At 41.3% G+C, this 20,444-nt stretch overlaps 1 protein-coding gene across 3 annotated transcripts in view; it reads right to left on the bottom strand.

Annotated features, from left to right (window-relative positions):
* Nucleotides 1–14,380, bottom strand: part of LOC140737396 (flavin-containing monooxygenase 5-like) — a 114,863-nt gene extending 100,483 nt beyond the window's left edge. For 2 of the 3 annotated variants that reach the window (XM_073063879.1, XM_073063877.1), the window contains exon 1: nt 14,143–14,380. The gene's annotated coding sequence lies outside the window, so the exon portion shown is untranslated. Of the gene's footprint in view, nt 1–13,811; nt 13,896–14,142 lie in introns of all 3 variants that reach the window. The other variant, XM_073063876.1, reaches the window with a different exon arrangement.
* Between the last annotated feature and the right edge of the window lie 6,064 nt (nt 14,381–20,444).

The raw sequence follows: 20,444 nt of genomic DNA, 5'->3' as shown, positions 1-20,444 counted from the left end.
GCACACAGACCCCAGGGCACTAGCTGCGTGGGCACACAGACCCCAGTGCACTAGCTGTGTGGGCACACAGACCCCAGGGCACTAGCTGTGTGGGCACACAGACCCCAGGGCACTAGCTGTGTGGGCACACAGACCCCAGGGCACTAGCTGCATGGGCACGCCGCAAAGGTGGCCACTTAGGGGCCAATGGCACGCGACGCTGGGCTGAACAATTCGGTGTCGCCTTGACACTCGACCAATGCAAAACCTCTGTAGCTAACTGCCCCATCGGCCAGCAGGTCAAGCCACAGGGCTACCAGGCCATATCCATCGCGGCACGGGAGCGGGTCGGGTATGGCAAATCGACTATATTGGACCGCTCCCACGACAGAATAAGAAGCAGTATGTCCTCACGATGGATGACACATACTCGGGTGTCCTGATGGCAGTGCCCTGTGAGAGGGCTGACCAGAATGGCACCATCAGAGGATTGCAGCACCTCTCCTCTATCCATGGGGTCCCATGGGAGGTACAATCCGATTCGGGCTCACATTTCGCTGGGACCAAAGCCCAGACCTGGGCGGCTGAGGCGGGGATCGCGTGGCTGTTCCACATACCCCACCACCCCCAGGCATCGGGCTTAATTGAAAGAATGAATGGCCAAATCAAGGAAAAAATTCGCACTGACACCCTCTTGCACTCTGCAGGGGTGGCTAAGTGTCCTTCAGCAGGCCGTTGACCAATTAAACACATGGCCAACTGGCCAAGGGGGGTCCCCATTGTCCCGCCATCTGGCACACTCCCCATCGCCTGACTTGGAAACCACTGAACCCCCCGAGACCGAGGACTCGGGTAGAGTATGGATAACACAGCCACCGGGTCCCCCCAAGAAGGGAGAAATTGTTGCGCGCGGCCCAGGGGACACCCGCTGTGTTGCCATTCCAGGTAAATCCGATTTATCCTGTATACATGCCCAGCATTTAACCAGACGGGAATGAGTTTCCTCCTGCCCCCACAGGACAAAGGTGTGACTCCAGTCATCCCTCCTGGCCGCTGCGATGGTCGGCTTCGTGACAGCTGCCAACACCTTCCTCAGGGTCGCTTACGAGTTCGCCAGCAACACCAACAGATCGGACTGCTGGATCTGCTTCTGAACCCCAGCACACGCCGATGATGCGCTGCTACTCACGCCGATCCTGCTGGATGACATCGGATGAATTGTTTACAGACTGTTTGCTCCTGCTGGTTTTGGTATATCTGTTTGGGGGGGCTCTGCTGGCAGTCCCCCACCACTCTCCTCCCCACTACACAACGTCTCTTCCCTTGATCCCCGATGGGGTGGGTGCTTCAGGAATTGGTATTTCCCTTCGTACAATTTGACCTCCACTCGAGTCCCCACCCTCAGAGTTATCCCACAGCCACTGAGTAGACCCAGGGAATGCTGGTGCAGGCTCCGCAGTGAGCACACTTCCAACCTGTCATTTCATTTTTCAATCTTTTTATTGATTTTCCAATAAAGAATATACAAATCAGAGGAGAAGTTTAGCAAACAGATAATACAAAAAACATATAAACAGCAATAAAAAAACAAAGTATATATTGTCAAAATCAGATAGGTAAAATGTTACGCTGTTATATATACAATATAGTCGAAAAAAACTACAACTCATAACAATCATAAAAAAAGATTGGAAATTTTATTTGATAAAGGAAAGAAAAACACCACTAACTAAACTAAAACAAAAAAAAGGAAAAGAAAGATTGAGCAGTCCAATTGAGGATAAAATTAGAAAAAAGAGAAAGAGAAAAAACATCCTTCCAGTCATCTCCGAACCTTCACGGATAAGGATTTTCCCCAGAGAATAAAGAAAAATAAATAAATAAAAAATAAATTAAATCATGTGAAAATAATGAATAAAGGGTCACCAGACTTGTTCAAAAGTAAAATATGTATCAAATGTCTGGCTTCTAATTTTCTCCAAGCTTAGACATGACATAACGGAGGAGATCCAATAAAAAACAGTAGGCAGCTTAGAGTCTTTCCAGTATAGCAAGATAGCTCTCCTAGCCAGTAAAGTTGAAAAGGCTATCACATGTTGAGTGGAAGCAGACCCTTTGCTTGCTTCCTCTGGAATAATCCCAAAAATTGCTGTAAGTGAATTGGGTTGAACATCCACATCTAAAACTTTAGATAATATTCCAAACACATCCCTCCAAAAATTATTTAAGTTTACACATGACCAAAACATATGAGTTAGAGTAGCCACTTCTGTGTTACATCTGTCACAAATAGGGTTTATATTAGGAAAAATATGTGCCAATTTATCTTTGGACATATAGACCCTGTGTACTATCTTAAACTGAATTAAAGTATGGTGTGCACAGATAGATGAAATATTGACTAGATAATAAATTTTACTCCATTGATTATCTGAAAGTGAATGTTGAAGTTCTATTTCCCAGATGCATTGAACCCTATCATTAGGCGTCATGCGAGCACTCATTAACTGTTTATAAATGATAGCTATTAATCATTTTTGAAAAGGTTTAAGCTGAAAAATAGCATAAGCCAAATTTAAAGAGCAGGCCAAGGGGTAATTCGGTAAAAAAAATCACGTAAAAAATCCCTAACCTGTAAGTATCTGAAAAAATGTGTATTAGAGATGTCATATTTATCCATTTACTGCGAAAAGGACATTAAACAGTCCTGTAAAAACAAATCTAAAAAAGTTTTTATTCCCTTAATTTTCCATGTTAAAAAGCCTTATCTAAAGTTGATGGTTTAAAAAAAGAAATTAGAATAAATATTACTAGAAAGTAGAAAATCATTTAATTCAAAAAATCTACGAAACTGAAACCAAATTTTTAAAGTATGTCTAACAATACGGTTCAGAGCTTGTCTACCTATTCCGGAGAGTGAAAATGGAAGGGGAGCTCCTAATAAAGAAGCTAATGAAAACCCCATTACTGAATTTTCCTCCAACTGTAACCATGAAGGGTGATCTTGGTCATCTATATCATAAATCCAATAAGTAATATAACAAATACTAATTGCCCAATAATAAAATCTAAAGTTTGGTAAGACCAGTCCTCCATCTTTTTTTGGTTTTTGCGATAAAAGTTTATTCACTCTAGAGCTTTTATTATTCCAAACATAAGACAAAATCAGAGAATCTATTTTATGAAAAAATGTTTTTGGAACAAAAGAGGGAACTGCTTGAAATATATATAAAAATTTCGGTAGAATAACCATTTTTATAGCATTTATTCGACCTATCAATGACATCGACATAGGCGACCATTTAGAAAGTGTCTGCTGAGTATATTCAACTAAAGGGGAGAAACTATACCTATATAGGTCTTTAAAATTTTTAGTAATTTTGATACCAAGATAAGTGAAATGGTTTTGGGCAATATTAAAAGGTATTTGATCATAATAATCAGAATAATTATTAATAGGAAATAATTCACTTTTATGTAAATTAAGTTTATATCCAGAAAAAATACCAAATTCTGTAAATATAGATAACATAAAAGGAATAGATTTCCTAGGATTTGAAATGTAAACTAATAAATCATCCGCGTGTAACGAAACCTTATGTAATTTATCCCCTCTCTTATCCCCTGCACAGAATTAGAATCCCTAAGAGCAATAGCAAGTGGTTCTAAAGCCAAATTAAATAATAAAGGACTAAGGGGACAACCCTGATGGGTACCTCTATATAATCTAAAATAAGGAGACTTTTGATTATTAGTTATAACCGCAGCCTGATAAATCAATTTAATCCAGGAAATAAATCCCGGACCAAAATTAAACCTCTTCAAAACCTGAAATAGATAAGGCCACTCCACCCTATCAAAGGCTTTCTCAACATCCAAATACAATACATTCAGATTCTTTGGCTGAGGGGGAATAAATAATATTTAACAATCTTCAAATATTAAAATATGAGTACCTATTTTTGATAAATCCTGTTCGATCATTTGAGATAACATTAGGTATGATATTCTCAAGCCTATTTGCTAGGATCTTAGAAAGGATTTTAAAATCTACATTCAATAAAGAAATAGGTCTGTAGGATACACATTCCAGTGGGTCTTTTCCTTTTTTTGGAATCAATGAAATTAGTGCCTCATAAAAAGTTTTAGGAAGGTTCCCAGAGGATGTAGAATCGGTAAACGTTTGATGAAGATGTGGTATAAGCATTTCATGAAAAGTCTTGTAAAATTCTACCATATAACCATCATGTCCCAGAGCTTTACCTAATTGCATAGAGGATATAGCCTTGGCTATCTCCTCTTGTTTAATAGGTGCATCTAACATATCAACATCTTGAATCGAAATTTGAGGTATGTTTAACCTTTGCAAAAATCTATTCATAATAATAGTGCTATCAGAGAATTCAGAGTTATAAAGATTAGAAGTCCATAAAGATATTATTAATTTCATAAGGATCTAAAGTTTCTGTTCTATCTGGTCAACGAATTTTTAAGATCTGTCTTCTGACCATCCCAGCCTTTAACTGACCCGCCAAAAGCTTAGCAGATTTTTCCCCATGTATATAAAATAAACTTTTAGATTTAAAAATTTGCTGTTCAATGGGAAAGGTCAGAAGCAAATCATACTGTGATTGAAGTTCGACCCTTTCTTTATAAAGGTCCTCAGTAGGTTTAACTGAATACGCTTTATCTATCTGTTTAATTCTATTAATAAGCACTGACAATTCCGCTTTAGTTTTCTTTCTCAAAGCTGCTGAATATGAGATTATCTGTCCACTAAGAAAAGATTTCAATGTGTCCCATATAACCAGATTTGACATTCCTTCAGTTGTATTAAATTCAAAAAATATAGAAATTTGCTCCTTAATAAAATTAACAAAAACTGGATCCTGTAACAATACAGGATTCAGTCTCCACTGTGACATTTTCAAAAATCTATCCGAAAGCTTAAGGTTTAACTTTAAAGGTGCATGATTTGAGAGCACAATGATGTCATACACACATTCAACAACGGAGTTTAACAGACGTGTATCTAAAAAAAAGTAATCAATTCGAGAATACTTATGATGAATGTGTGAGAAAAAAGAGAAATCTTTATCATTGGGGTGTTTATATCTCCAAATATCGACCGGGCCATATTCTAATAAAAAAGAGTTAATACAAGCTGCCACTTTTTTTTAGGAAGCGACAGATTGGTTGATGACCTGTCAATCGCCGGATTTAAACAATAATTAAAGTCACCACCCATGATCAACTTATATTCGTTCAGATTCGGTAACTCAGAAAAAAGTTTCTTAAAAAAATCAGAATTATCTACATTAGGTGCGTATACACACACCAGAGCTACCTTTTGCTCGCATAATAAACCAGTAACAATTAAATATCTTCCAATCGAATCAGTGGTAGTATTAAAGTGTACAAAAGGGATTTTGGGGCTAAGAAATATAGAAAAACCTCTGATCTTACAATTAGACAGCAAGTGGAACTGAGGTCCTTTCCAAAATCGGAAAAACCTGTCCTCATCCTGTTTTCGTATACGATTTTCTTGCGCAAAAATAATATCTGCATTAAGTGTTTTTAATTTCTTAAAAATCTTTTTATGCTTAATGGGGTGATTGACACCGTTCCAATTCCAAGATATTATATTAATTTTATTAACATCCATGTTTAAAATTGAATTTAATATTATATAAAAGAAATGTTACGCAAGTACAGATTAAATCAAAAGGCTGTTTGGATTCATTGTTAATTGGATTAACCTGTCTAGCACCAAGCCGTTGGCCCCCTGACCAATAAAGGGTGCTACATGTGCTTGGCTCGGTCTCTTTTGCCATCCTCGAGGGACCACCCTGCTTCACTCCAGGTAAGGTGTGTATTGAATAGGGTTGTGGGAGCGTTTATTGTTGTCCCTTTAGCAAAGAGCCGTGCTTGCCCATAGCCAAAGGGGGGGCAAGTATTGTAGTTACTTTTCCCCTGCTTGTATGTGTACCTGTACTCCGTTCCCACACCGTTTTCCCGTGTATTGTACTGACGACCCGACTTTTCCCACGCTCCTCTATTCTAAGCGCGTTTGTACGAATACTGTAGCTGCTTGTGTTGTTCCCAAGCTTTTTCTCCCCTTGTAAATAAATTCCTTATTATTAACACTGTGTCCAGAGCTCATGCCTTGAGACTCAAAGAACCTTTCTCATTTCCATCACAACACACGCGCACATATATGTATGTGTATTTTTTACTGAGTTAAGTATTGTATGTAACTAATTTTGCTACAACAAGTGTATGGGACATTGGAAAAAAAAGTTGAATTTCCCCATGGGGATGAATAAAGTATCTATCTATCTATCTATCATGTGTGTGTATGTGTGTATGTATGTGTGCGTGTGTGTGTGTATATATGTGTGTGTGTGTGTGTGTGTGTGTGTGTGTGTGTGTGTGTGTGTGTGTGTGTGTGTGTGTGTGTGCGCGCGCGCATGGCCAAGTGGTTAAGGCATTCGTCTAGTGATCTGAAGGTCGCTAGTTCGAGCCTTAGCTGAGGCTGCATGTTGCGTCCTTGAGCAAGGCACTTAACCACACATTGCTCTGCGACAACACCAGTACCAAGTTGTACGGGTCCTAATGCCCTTCCCTTGGACAACATCAGTGGCGTGGAGAGGGGAGACTTGCAGCTTGGGCAACTGCCGGTATTCCATTAAAATAAACAACTTTGCCCAGGCAACTTTCCAAGGTGCAAATCAATGGTCTATCAAGACTAATGGAAGCCCCTCTATATAACACACACACACACACACACACACACACACACACACACACACGCACACACGCACACACACACGCACACACACATACCATTTGGCCCAACTTGTCCATGCTAACCAAGGTGTCTTCCTTCAGATCAGTGACCTTTCATAAGAACTAAAGAAGTTCTGATGAAAACATGAGGAAATCTGCAGATGCTGAAAATTCAAGCAACACACACAAAATGCTGGTGGAATGCAGCAGGCCAGGCAGTATCTATAGGAAGAAGTACAGTTGGTGTTGGGGCCAACACCAACACCTTTCATCAGTTGCTAACAGTAATCAAGTTTCTCTCCACAGTTGATGCTTAAATTGTTGACGATTTTCAGTACTTTTCTGTTTTTCTGGCTATAAACATCTGCAATATATTAGACCATAAGATATAGGAGCAGAATTAGGCCATTTGGCACATTGAATTTGCTCCACCATTCAATCAAGGCTAATCCTTTTCTCTCCCTCCTCCGCCTTCTCCCCGTAACCTTTGATGTCCTGTCCAATCCAGAACCCATCAAGTTCTGCCTTAAATACACCCAACGACCGAGGCTCCACAGCTGCCTGTGGTAATAAATTCCACAAATTCACCACCCTTTAGCTAAAGAAATTTCTCCACATCTGTTTTAAATGGATGCCCCTCTCTCCTGAGGCTGTGCCCTCTTGTCCAAGACTCCCCCGCCATGGGAAACATCCTTTCCACATCTACACTGTCTAGGCATTTCAACATTTGAAAAGTATCCATGAGATCTCCCTCATCCTTCTAAATTCCAGAACTACAGACCCAGAGCTATCAAGCATCCCTCGTACAATAACCCTTTCATTCCAGAATCATCTTTGTGAACCTCCTCTGAATCCTCTCCAATGCCAGCACATCTTTTCTTACGAGACCAAAACTGTTCACAATACTCAAGGTGAGGCCTCACCAGTGCCTTATAAAGCCTCAACATCACATCCCTGCTCTTGTATTCTCGACCTCTTGAAATGAATGCTAACACTGCAGTTACCTTCCTCACCACTGACTCGACCTGCAAGTTAACCTTTAGGGTGTTCTGCACAAGGTCTCCCAAGTCCCTCTGCATCTCAGATTTTTGGACTTTCTCCCCATTTAGAAAATAGTTCCCACATTTACTTCTACTACTAAAGCACATGACCATGCATTTTCCAACATTGTATTTCATTTGCCACTTTCTTGCCCATTCTCCTAATCTGTCTAAGTCCTTCTGCAGCCTACCTGTTTCCTCAACACTACCTGCCCCTCCACCAATGTTTGTATCATCTGCAGATAAGGCAACAAAGTCATCTATGACATCATCTAAATCATTGATATATAACATAGAAAGAAGTGGTCCCAACACCAACCTCTGCGGAACACCACTAGTCACTGGTAGCCAACCAGTAAAGCATCCTTTTATTCCCACTTGTTGCCTCCCACCAATCAGCCAAAGCTCTAACCATACCTAACTTTCCCGTCCACCTGAGTATTACATCTATCACAAATGGCATTAATATTGGGAAAAATATGGGTTAATTTATCCTTTGACATATGTACCCAATGCACTACCCTGAACTGTATCAAGGATTGATGGGCACAAATAGATGCAGTACTTACCGGATGAAAAATTTTACTCCATTGATTATCTGAAGGTAACTCTTGAAATTCCAATTCCCAGACAACTTTAATTTTATCATTAGATATCATTCGTAAATTCAATAACCATTTATAAATTGTAGCTATTGATCCTCTTTGGAGCGGTTTAACCTGGAAGAGGATATCTATTATATTAGACGGATAAGCAGAGAGATAATTTGGAAGCAAAATACGTAAAAAAAAATTCCTAATTTGTAAATATCTAAAAAACTGTACATTGGATAAATCAAATTTATCCGCTAGCTGAGTAAAAGACATTAAACAATCCCCTATAAACAAATCCGAAAAAGTTATTATACCTTTGGTTTTCCAAATTTAAAAAGCCTGATTTAAAATTGAGATCCTATTTGTGATAGATGTAATACTCAGGTGGCCACTTTAACTCGTATGTTTTGGTCTTGCATAAAGTTGGAGAATTTTTGGAAAGATGTTTTTAAAACCTTATCTAAAATGCTGGATCTGGATTTACAACCAAACTTATTTACAGCTGTTTTTGGGATTATTCCATCGGAAGCAGGATATATTCCTGCTTCCGCTCAGTGGATCATAGCCTTTTCAAACTTATTGGTTAGGAAAGCCATTTTACTTAAATGGAAGGACCCTAACCCTCCTACTGCCTTTTATTGGCTTTCCTCTATCATGTCCTGTTTAAGTCTAGAGAAAATAAGTCGGACATTGGATACATTCTTTAAATTTGAAGAAATCTGGCGATCTTTTATTTAATATTTTCATATGATCTGATTTTTGTACTGATTCTCTTCCAGCTATTTTTTCAGAAACTTGGATTTGATCAGAGTCTCTCTTCTCTTGGTTTTTCTCTCGGGATGGACTGCCCAGTCCTTTTTTTCTGTTTAGAATAGTGGGTTTTTTTCCTTCTCTTTTCTTTTATACAAAAATTTCTAATAGTCCTTCCTTTCTTCATAAATTGATAAGAGGAGTTATACATTCTATATCAAATTCATACTTTGTAGATCAACACTGTGTGATTCTGATATTGTTTATTTTACCTTCTGTATGTACTGCTATTGACATGTATACCAGATATTCTCCTCCTGTTTGTATACACACTTTTTAAAAAATCAATAAATAGATTGAAAAAAGAAAGAAAGAAAGAAACTTTCCTGTCATACCATGGTCTCCTAACTTGGTTAGTAGCCTCATGTGTGGCACCTTGTCAAAGGCTTTATGAAAGACCAAATATACAACATCTACTGCATCCCTTCATCTATCCTACTTGTAATCTCTTCAAAGAATTCCAACAGATTCATCAGGAAAGATATTTCCTTAGGAAACCAGGCTGGCTTTTCCTATCTTGTCCTGTGTCACCAAGTATTCCATAACCTCATCCTTTACAACTGACACCAACATCTTCCCAACCACCAAGGTCATGCTAACTGGTCTATAATTTCCTTTCTGCTGCCTTGCTCCTTTAGAGTGGAGTGACATTTGCAATTTTCCAGTCCTCTGGCACCATGCCAGAGCACAATGATTTTTTTTTGAAAGATCAATTCTAATGTCTCCATAATCTCTACCGCTACCTCTTTCAGAACCCTAGGGTGCAGATCATCTAGTCTGGGTAACTTATGTACCCTTAGGTCTTTCAGCTTTTTGAGTACCTTCTCCCTTGTAATAGTAACTGCACTCTCTTCTCTTCCCTCATACCCTTCAACATCTGGCACCAGCTAGTGTCTTCCACAGTGAAGACTGATGTAAAATACTCATTTAGTTCATCTGTCATCTCCTTGGCCCCTGTTATGATTTCTCTGGCCTCATTTTCTAGTGGACCTACATCCACTCCCAGCTCTTGTAGTTTTTTTTACATACTTGAAAAAGCTTCACTATCCACTTTGATACTGTTTGTTAGCTTGCTTTCATATTTCAACTTTTCCTTCCTAATGATTTTTATAGCTGCTCTCTATAGGGGTTTAAAAGCTTCCCAATCCTCTATCTTCCCACTAATTTTTGCTTTGTTGTATGCCCTCTCTTTTGCTTTTACATTAGCTTTGACTTCCCTTGTCGGCCACAGTTGTACTACTTCGCCATTTGAGTATTTCTTCACTTTTGGAATACACATGTCCTGCACCTTCCTCACTTTTCACAGAAACTCACACCATTGCTGCTCTGCTGACATCCCTGCCAGCAGCTCCTTCCAAATTACTTTGCCAGCTTCTCTCTCATACCACTGTAATTTCCTTTACTCCACTGAAATTTTGCTACGTCAGACTTTACATTCTCGCCATCAAATTTCAAGCTGAACTCAATCATATTGTGATCACTGCCTCCTAATGGTTCTTTTACCTTAAGCTCTCTAATCACCACCGGTTCATTATATAACACCTGATCCAGTATAGCTGATTCTCTAATGGCCTCAATGACAAACTGCTCTAAAAAGCCATCTCATAGGCATTCAACAAGCTCACTCTCTTAAGATCCATTTTCAACCTTATTTTCCCAATCGACCTGCATTTTGAAATCTCCCATGGCTATCGTAACATTGCCCTTTTGACACGCCTTTTCTTTCTCCCGTTGTAATCTGTGGTCCACATCCCAGCTACTGTTGGGAGGCCTAAAAATAACTGCCATCAGGGACCTTTTACCCTTGAAGTTAATGAACTCATCCCACAAGGATTCAACATCTTCCGATCCTATGTCACATCTTTCTACTGATTTGATGCCATTCTTTACAAGCAGATCCACACCACCCCCTCTGCCTACCTTCCTATCCCTCCGATATAATGTGTAACCTTGGACATTCAGCTCCCAACTACAACCATCCTTCAGCCATGATTCAGTGATGGCTAGAACATCATACTTGACAATCTGTAAAAGTGTAACAAGATCATCCACCATATTTCTAATAACACTTTGAAAACTGTATTTGCTGCTTTTGTTGATTCTGCATCCCTAATACACTGATACACACCCTTATGACTTATCATCCACCTGCCCTTCCTGACTGACTGCTTTATTATCATTTGTTCTATCCCGAATCCCTTCACTCTGGTTCCCACCTCCTGCCAGGTTAGTCTAATCCCTCCCAAACAACTCTAACAAACCTGCCCGCGAGAATATCGGTTCCCCTCAGGTTCAGGTGCAACCCGTCACTTTTGAACAGGTCAGAGCTCCCCCAGAAGAGATCCAATGATCCAAGAACCTGAAACCCTGCCCCCTGCACCAGCTTCTCAGCCATGCAGTAATTTGCCAAATTATCCTGTTTCTACCCTCACTGGTGCGTGGCTGAGACAGCAATCTAGAAATTACAACCCAGGAGGTCCTGCTTCTCGGCTTTCTACCTAGTTTTCTAAATTCTCTTTTCAGGACCTCATTGCTTCTCCTTCCTATGTCATTGGTACCAATATGTACCAAGACACCTGGCTGCTCCCCCTCCCTCTCCAAAATGCTGTGGACGTGATCTGAGACGTCCCTGACCCCGGCACCTGGGAGGCATCATACCATTTGGTGTACCATTCATGTCCATAGAATCTCACGTCTGTTCCCATGACTATTGTGACCCCTATCACTACCGCTCCCCTCTTCTCCCTCATTCCCTTCTGCAGCACGGACCCATGCTCAGTGCCAGTAATCCAATCTCTGTGGCATTTCCCTGGGAGGTCATCCCCACGACAATATCCAAAACAATATACTTATCATTGAGGGGAACGGCCACAGGGGTGCCCTGCGCTGACTGCCTATTCACTTTTCCATTTCTCCTGACAGTCACCCAGCTACTCGCCTCCTGCAACTTCGGGGTGACTACTTCCCTGTCACTCTGATCGATTATCTCCGCACTCTCCTGTACAAGCCCAAGGGCTGCTGCTCCAGATCCCTAACATGGTGTTCTAGGTCTATTGCAAGTAGCACCAGTGACCCAGGTTCAATTCCTGCCACTGCCTGTAAGGAGTTTCTGTGTTCTTCCTTTGACCATGTGGGTTTCCTCCGAGGACTCTGGTTTCCTCTGGTTAATTGTGTGGTGCAGGGTCATTGGGCTGGAAGGGCCGGTTACCGTACTGATCTCTAAATAAATAAATTCCCTTCTGTTTCTCTTTCCATGCAAAGATACGTCAGCTCCCAAAGGCACACCATTCAAGTTGATTTCATACCCTACATGGATGAGATAGCTGAGCTGATCGGTGTAAAACCCAACATCAGGCACCTCCTCCTCACTGATCCACAGCTGGCATTTCAAGTTTTCCTTGGCCCCTGCACACCTTTCCAGTTTCGATTGATGGGACCTGGAAAATGGCCAAAAGCCCGGGAAACCATCTTGACACAGTGGCACCGCACCATCAAGCCCACTAAAACACGCGTGGTTCCTAGTAGTCAGCAAAATGCCTCTTGGCCAATCCTGCTGAAATTCTTGCCTGTACTGGTGGTGCTCTGTGCTGTTTATCTAATTCTCTATTAGTCAGAAGTCCAACGAGGAGTTCAGCTCGGCTTCTGTTGCCAAGCCAAATAACAATGGAGATTGTTTCGCATCCAATCGTTTCAAACGAACTGTAACTAATTATGTTATTCACTACACTTTGAAAGAGCTCAAGTGCCTTGAATGAAACACACCTAGCGTATTATTCACATTTTAACTGTTCAGACAACTCTAATCTTGTATTCTAATATTTAACATTCATTGAATAAATCCCTTCAGAGATAGCCAGTTGTCTGAGGTGTTACGAGTGACTGAGGGATCTGCACTAGATTTGGAGTTTGCAATTTGGAAATGAACGAGGTGAACAAGCATGTTGTGATCTGAATATGCCAGAAGTATTTGCACACTTTTTCACAGAAGTTGTACTTTATCCCAGAAGTGGAAGTTTGGCTGTGTTGGTCATACTCGACAACTGTTAAATTTCAAATCCCAGACCAAGGATGGAGCATGGTCCATGGGTTCATTTCACATCCTGACCAACATTTCTCCATCAACTAATGCCCAATTAGGCAGTTTTATCCCAGACCTTTCTCTTGTAATCGGGGATCTTACTGACATATATGGATCTAACTGAAAAGTACAGAACTTAATTGTGTTTTTTTCTGAAAATGGTATAATAGTGTACTATATTTGTTTCTGTGAATTGTTAAGTAATTCTGAAAGATGCTTACCTAATAATATTCAGATTTACAATTATTTAACAACTCTAACTTTTTTTTAAAAGATCAGACTAAAATGATAATCGAAGCATACGCAGGGAACAACTGTAGTAATTAGCGAATAAACCCTGCTGGCTTTCTATTCTCATACTTGATTAAGGGGGAAAGTATTTACAAACTTGTTCATATGACGTACTGTATCCCGGTAGCGGAAGTTACCAGATTGCATCACAAACTCAGTGTGGGTCAGGTCACTGCAGTGAACAAATTATCCCGGAAGTGTTTGTGTTGGCAGAACATTCCATTCACTTACGTGCTCAGGATTATATCGATCAAAAATTTTTTCGCGAAGTAGATCAAAGTAGACCTTTTGTAGTGCTGACAGGTATTTTTCCGTCTAAACGCAAAGAGAAAGCCTTACAAAACTGCTCCTCCCCTGTGCTGTCATGCCCGTGTTGTCGGCGGTCGCACTCGAGCAACAAGTTTATTTTAACCACAAATCCGAGCAACGCACTCAAAATGCTGGAGGAATACTGACGGGCCAAAACTTTTTTCCATAGATGTTCCTGGCCTGCTGAGTTCCTCCAAAATTTTGCGTGTTGTTTACGTTTAAAATTATCATTCTGTGTGGCGGCCTTACTCACCCGTTCAGTCACAGTTCACAACCTCGGCTGCCAGCCAGTCTCAATAATACTGGTGCAGTGTGTAAAGTTCCGGTCGGGTACGATCTGTGCCTGAGCGCTGTGTGTGTTTACTTGTACATCTTCCCGCTGTCATGGAGCAACCCCCAATTGTGGTATTGATGTGACTCGGACACCGCTGTAGACTGAACCACCACGCTTATTCAACAGACTTCCATTTTTCTTATTCCTTCCCTCCCCCCGTCTTAACATCATACGCACTCTGACCTACTAATACTCACACAATACATTACATCCTCCTTCTCAAGATATTTTTTACAACACTGAATTACCAAACCAATGCCTTTCTTACATTGCAACAGACATAACATAAACTAAAAAAAAATTAACTTTTAATTAGCTTTCAAGAAGGAGCTGGATAGGTATCTTATGGCTAGGGGAATCAAGGGATATGGGGACAAGGCAGGAACCGGGTATTGATAGTAGATGATCAGCCATGATCTCAAAATGGTGGTGCAGGCTCGAAGGGCCGAATGGTCTACTTCTGCACCTATTGTCTATTGTCTATTGTCTATACTGTATTCGACATTGTATCTTACAATACTAACAGCAGTGTATTTTCTTTTACTAACATAAACTAATAAACCTTTTATTTCACACCTTGGAACTTATAGCATGTGTGACTTTGCCTCAAACTGTGTGAGACTGTGTGAACTAGGCTCTGTATCCAGCTGGAAGTTTGACTTGTCTCCCAGACCGTGTGTAACACAACTGTGACTATGCTTGTCCTTCATCAGTGTCAGTCTCTTGAGTGACCTCTGCGTCTTTGCGGTCTGCATCACTCTTGGTGTCGTTTGTTTCCATGTCTGTATCTGTGGAAATGTCCTGTGCATCTGTACGTGGAAACTCCCTCTCGCCTGTCTTCTGTAGATGCTTCATGTTCCTCCTGTAGACTCTTCCATCTGGCGTGCAAACTATGAAGGATCTTGGTTGCTGATGTCTGTTCACAACCACAGCTGGTTGCCAAGTGTCTCCTCTCTGTATTCTGACATTTTCACCTGTATGCAGATCTGGTAACTGTCTTGTATGTCTGTTATAGTAGCTCTTTTGCTTTATTTGCTTGTCATGACCTTGAGCATTACTTTCAGGAGTCAGTAGAGTTGTGGCTGTTGGCAGCTTGGAGTTCAGACGACATCCCATCAACAGCTGTGCAGGAGAGAACCCCACACCCTCAATCGGTGTGTTGCGATATTCAAGCAGAGCAATGTACGGGTCACTGTTGCTGCTTTGTGCCTTCTTGAGCATGTTCTTCACAGTTTGTACAGTTCTCTCTGCTTGTCCATTACACTGAGCGTGCCCAGGATGGGAAGTAACATGTTGAAATTCCCAGCTTTCTGAGAACCCTCTAAACTAACCACTGGCATATTGTGGACCATTGTCACTAATGACAATATCTGGAATACCAAGTCTTGCGAATGTCAACTTCATTGCGGTAATGACACCTTGACTGGACAAGTCACTTAACTTGGTGATTTCCGGATATTTTGAATAGTAGACCACACAAAGCAGATATTCTGCACCATTGAAAGAGATCTGTGCCAAGCTTCTCCCATGGTTTTCCTGGTAGTGGGTGGGGAAGCAGAGGCTCTCTTGGATTGCTGTTTTTGTTTTCATTACAAACAGCACACTGAGACACAATGTCCTCTATCTGAGTTGACATACCCGGCCAATACAGAATGTCCCTTGCTCTTTCTTTACATTTCACTGTCCCCAGGGGTGACTCATGAATTCTGTTGAGCATTTCCCATCTCATTTGGTTTGGTACGATGAGTTTTGCCGTTTTGAACATTAGTCCTGATGCATAGCTGATTTCCTCTTTATTTTAAATGTCCAGTATTTCTGCATTTCCTTTGGAACATCTTTTCTTTCTGTTGGCCATCCATTCATTGTACTGTTTTTTAGCATTTGCATTTCAGGATCATCCGCAGTCGCTTTCCTGAACATGTTTAACTTCTCCTCAGAGATGGGTAGCTGAGGTGTAACCCAGTTGACCTCCAGCTCTCTTCCTAGCAACTCTTCCTTTTGCTCTTTGAGGTAAGCATGGCTCAAAGCATCAGCGATGTGCAGTTCTTTTCCTGGCTTATAGGTAACTGTGAGAGTGTACCTCTGTAGCCTGAGAAGCATCCTTTGCAGCCTCACAGGAGCTTGATGAAGTGGCTTTTTGAAGATGCTCTCAAGTGGTTTGTGATCACTTTCAACCTGGATTTCTTTGCCATTCACATATTGGTGGAACTTCTCACACCCATAAACTATGGCAAGTAATTCCTTCTCGATTTGAGCATATCGGCGTTGACAGTCTGTGAGTGCTCGTGATCCATACGCCACAGGCCTCCCAGCCTGCAGTATAACAGCTCCTATTCCCTCCAAACTGGCATCCACAGACATTGTCACCAGTTTATTGACATCATAGAACTTGAGTGCTGGTGCATTGGTAACCAACTGCTTCAATGTGTCACAACTTTTCTTTTGTTCGTCTTCCCAATGCCATTCAGTGTTGCTCTCTAGTAGCTTTCGAAGTGGAGCACTGACCTCTGATAAGTTGGGAATGAACTTGGCAAGATACTGTATCATGCCCATGAACCTCAAAAGTCCTTGCTTGTCTTCAGGTGGTGGTAGCTGTACCACAGCCCTGACCTTTTCATTATCTGGTTTTAGCCCATCAGCGCTGAGTACGTAACCTATGTATTTGATCTCTGTAGTTCTGATCCTACATTTACTTTTGTTCAGTTTTAGGTTGTACTCACGTGCTCTCTCCAGAAGCTTCCTCAATCTCTGATCATGTTCCTCAATTGTGTCACTCCATATCAGCAAATCATCAATGATATTGACCACTCCGTCCAGACCTTCAACCATTTGTGCCACGAACCTCTGGAATACCTCTGATGCAGAAGGAATCCTAAAGGGTAGACGCAGGAAATGATATCTCCCTATGGGTGTGTTGAAAGTGCATAATTTGGAACTTTCTTCATCCAGCTTGATCTGCCAGAAACCTTGATTTGCATCCAATACTGAAAAGTGTTTCGCATTAGACATGCGGGAGACAACCTCTTCAACCGTGAGCAGCGGATAGTGCTCTCTTTTGATGGCTTGGTTGAAATCTTGTGGATCCATGCAAATCCTCATCAGTTTTTTCTGTGACCACTGTCACTATACTATTCACCCAGTCAGTCGGTTCTATTTGTCACGTTATGACTCTCATCTGTTCCATTCTGTGTAGCTCGTCCACTACTCGATCCCTGAGAGCTACTGGAATCTTTCTCGGAGCATGCACGACTGGTGCAACAGTTGGATCAATCTGGATATGGTGTTTCCCTGGTAAACATCCTAATCCAGAAAACAAGTCAGCAAAGTCTTTGAGAATGTAATTTTCTTTCTCAACACCATAGATTCGCTTCACCAATAGACAATAGACAATAGACAATAGGTGCAGAAGTAGACCATTCGGCCCTTCGAGCCTGCACCGCCATTTTGAGATCATGGCTGATCATCTACTATCAATACCCGGTTCCTGCCTTGTCCCCATATCCCTTGATTCCCCTATCCATAAGATACCTATCTAGCTCCTTCTTGAAAGCATCCAGAGAATTGGCCTCCACTGCCTTCCAAGGCAGTGCATTCCAGACCCCCACAACTCTCTGGGAGAAGAAGTTTTTCCTTAACTCTGTCCTAAATGACCTACCCCTTATTCTCAAACCATGCCCTCTGGTACTGGACTCTCCCAGCATCTGGAACATATTCCCTGCCTCTATCTTGTCCAATCCCTTAATAATCTTATATGTTTCAATCAGATCCCCTCTCAATCTCCTTAATTCCAGCGTGTACAAGCCCAGTCTCTCTAACCTCTCTGCGTAAGACAGTCCAGACATCCCAGGAATTAACCTCGTGAATCTACGCTGCACTTCCTCTACAGCCAGGATGTCCTTCCTTAACCCTGGAGACCAAAACTGTACACAATACTGCAGGTGTGGTCTCACCAGGGCTCTGTACAAATGCAAGAGGCCTAGCTTTGTGCATGTTGCTTTGCCCAGTATTGCTGGAACATGTTGCTGTATTATCTCAAACTCTATCTTGTGTTTTTGTCCTTTGTACACACAGGTGAGTGCTTTCTTTCCCAATGGCGCCATCATGTGGCCTAAATATGCAACAAGCTTGCAGGTGAATTTTCTGTCTTCCTGATGTCCAGTGAGTTGAATGTTTCTGCTGACATTACATTGCACTTTGCCCCAGTGTCAAGCTTAAATGTCATATTCCTCCTGTTTATTATCAGATCTTGAGTCCAATCATCTTCATTCTCCATCTCTGCATTGTCAATATTCTTTATGCATACCTCCTGTTCCACGTCAACTGTGCCAATGAACATGTCACTGTTGCCCTCACTCTGTTCCACAGCATGCATTTTCCTTGCGTGCTCCTGCGAATTGCACATCTTTGAAAAGTGATTTCTTTTCTGACATAACTTGCATGTCTGACCAAAGGCTGGACATTTTCTGTATCCATGTTTATAACCACATCTGTTGCAGTTAACTTCCTTTCGGTCATCCTATGGAGCTGGTTTTGTCCTACTCTTGTCAGTTTTCAGTATTTATTTTGTGCACTTCAATCTCTTCATTGAGTACTTTAACTTGACTTGACGTGATCTCGCTGGCACGGCAAACATTAATTGCCTTCTCTAATGTAAGATCCGCCTCTCTCAATAGCCTGCCTCCCACTTGATCATCTCGTATGCCGCATACAATCCTGTCACGTATTAAAGAATCATGCAGTTTTCCAAACTCAGTCTTTTTCCTTGTTCTTCAAATCTGTTACATAGGCATCTATGGTCTCTGTTGGTCCTTGAGCCCTTGTGAAAAATGTGTCGGATGTACGGTAGGTTTTTTCTCGGTTCGCAGTAATCTTGAAACTTTTTCTTCAACATTTCAATTTTATCGTGCTCATCATCTTGGAAGACAAACGTGTTGCAAACCTTATCGCCTCTGCCCCCCACCACTGCAGAAACGTAGCACATTGCACTTTCTCCGTCTTTTCAGCTACGCCGCTAGCGGTGCGAAACAGCTCAAACTGCTGGATCCGTATTTTCCAGTTCTCAGCAAGATTACCTTGTAGGCTTAAACTTGACGGTGGCTGTAACTGTGACATCTTTAACGTGTCTTCTCTTCCTTTTTTCCACGATTTCTTCTGACACCATGTAGTATTGATGTGACTCGGACACCACTGTAGATTGAACAACCGTTTATTCAACAGACTTCCATTTTTCTTACCCCCATATGCACTCTGACCTACGAATACTCACACAATACATTACAGGTATATTCTCTGGTGTGTGTGTGTGTGTGAGGCTGAATCAGTGGGTGGAGTTCATAGGGACGTGGAGAGAATGAAATGGGATTGTGCTGATGCTGTGCAATAATTCTGTCACCTGATTCAACTTCCCTTCTTCTTGTTGAATTAATTATCTGCTTTTGAAATAAAAGGAAAAGACTGACCTTTCCAAATGCTACCCAGTCCGCTTTCCAATCTGCTCATCATTTGTATTGAGCTACTGCCTGATACGGTTATTTTTGTTGATTTTTACATGAAAACAGTTTCTCTTCCAATTTACATTTAAAATTTTGTCCGCGGGCTAACCTCAATTTGTGTAATCTTCTACACTGCAGAACCTAAATGGTTATAGAGTAGTTCAACATGGAAGTAGGCTGCTTGGCCCAGCTGGTCCATACCAACAAAGATGACCATTTAAGCCAATTCCATTAGCCTATACAGTTGTCCCCGCTTTACAAATGTTCACTTTACGCCACTTCACTTTTACAAAAGACCTACATTGGTAACCTGTTTTCACATTACAAAGAGGATTTTCGCTTTTACGAAATTTTTTCCCATATAAATTAATGGTTCTTTGCTTTACGCCATTTCGGCTTAAGAAAGGTTTCATAGGAACGCTCTACCTTTCTAAAGGCGGGGGGGACACCTGTATTTAGCTCATACCCCACCCCCAGCTCTCTTATCAGTATACCTGCCCATATGTTTTTAAAAATCTTGTTACTGTATCTGCCTCAACCACTTTCACTGGCAGCTTGTTTCATGCATTCTTCACAGTTTATGTGAAGACAATGTTCCCCTTCAGGTCTGTAGTGTACAGATCTACTTCTTTTAGCACAATAACCCGCCTTAGCACTAATTATTGACTGACATCCATGTGCTTTGATTTGTTGCTCTCTCTGCAAGGTAAATATAAAAGTTAACCACCT

The sequence above is a fragment of the Hemitrygon akajei genome, chromosome 12 (genome assembly GCF_048418815.1).
Source record: "Hemitrygon akajei chromosome 12, sHemAka1.3, whole genome shotgun sequence".
Lineage (NCBI taxonomy): Eukaryota > Metazoa > Chordata > Chondrichthyes > Myliobatiformes > Dasyatidae > Hemitrygon > Hemitrygon akajei.
Note: the sequence above shows the minus strand (reverse complement) of the source record. Positions and strands in the feature narration are given on the sequence as shown.